The following is a 783-nucleotide window of genomic DNA, read 5'->3' as shown; positions in this document are numbered from 1 at the left end:
TGTAAAGCACTGAAGAGGTCTTCCTTGAGGGAAGTATTTGTATTTATCAAGAGTAGGCACAAATCTTTAATGGACAGAGGATGCCACAAGTACAAGGGAAGTGAAGCACTTAAGCCTTGTTATCCTACCACAAAGGTGTATTTTGGCACATCAGTGAGCTCAGTGTAAGGTGACGTGAAAATCTACTTCCCACAACACATAAAAAGTCAGCTGAGAGGATCTCAGATTCAGTCTGTTTTTCTAATCTGAAGGGGCTCACTTAAACCATCTAACTTTATAAAAATTAAGAGGCTACTCCCTGTAGGGACTCAACAGTCACTGGAGGGAGACAAAGTCCTCTGTGAGAGTATTTAGGGACTGTTTTCAGAAGGAGCATTTTCTGTTACAGCTGTACAGCATGTCCAGAAAGAGAACTATTTCCTGATAGTAAGGTAATGCAGTACTTGTGCTTGAGGCATGAGCTCTGGCATGCCCCAGGTCAGAGAGAGTCCAGCTGTGTTACTTCCATGCATCGCTGAAGCGACTTCCTCATCAGGAAAAGAGCTGCTGGCTGAGCCAGCCAGCTGGCTTCTTTGCAGAGGGAACATGGCAGGAGCCGAGATGGTATCGGCTCACGTTAGCTCGGAGACAGAGGAAGAGAGAGGCTGTTCAGGTCTCACTTCTAACAGGTTTATTGTTAGAAGTTTCGCAACCTGAACAAGCTCGGAAGGCTGGAATCCGATGTGATGGGAATGGTGGGAATGATGGGAACGATGGGAACGATGGGATCCTCCCTTGAGGCTC

Source organism: Corvus brachyrhynchos, unplaced genomic scaffold (genome assembly GCF_000691975.1).
Source record: "Corvus brachyrhynchos isolate BGI_N302 unplaced genomic scaffold, ASM69197v1 scaffold213, whole genome shotgun sequence".
NCBI lineage: Eukaryota > Metazoa > Chordata > Aves > Passeriformes > Corvidae > Corvus > Corvus brachyrhynchos.
Note: the sequence above shows the minus strand (reverse complement) of the source record.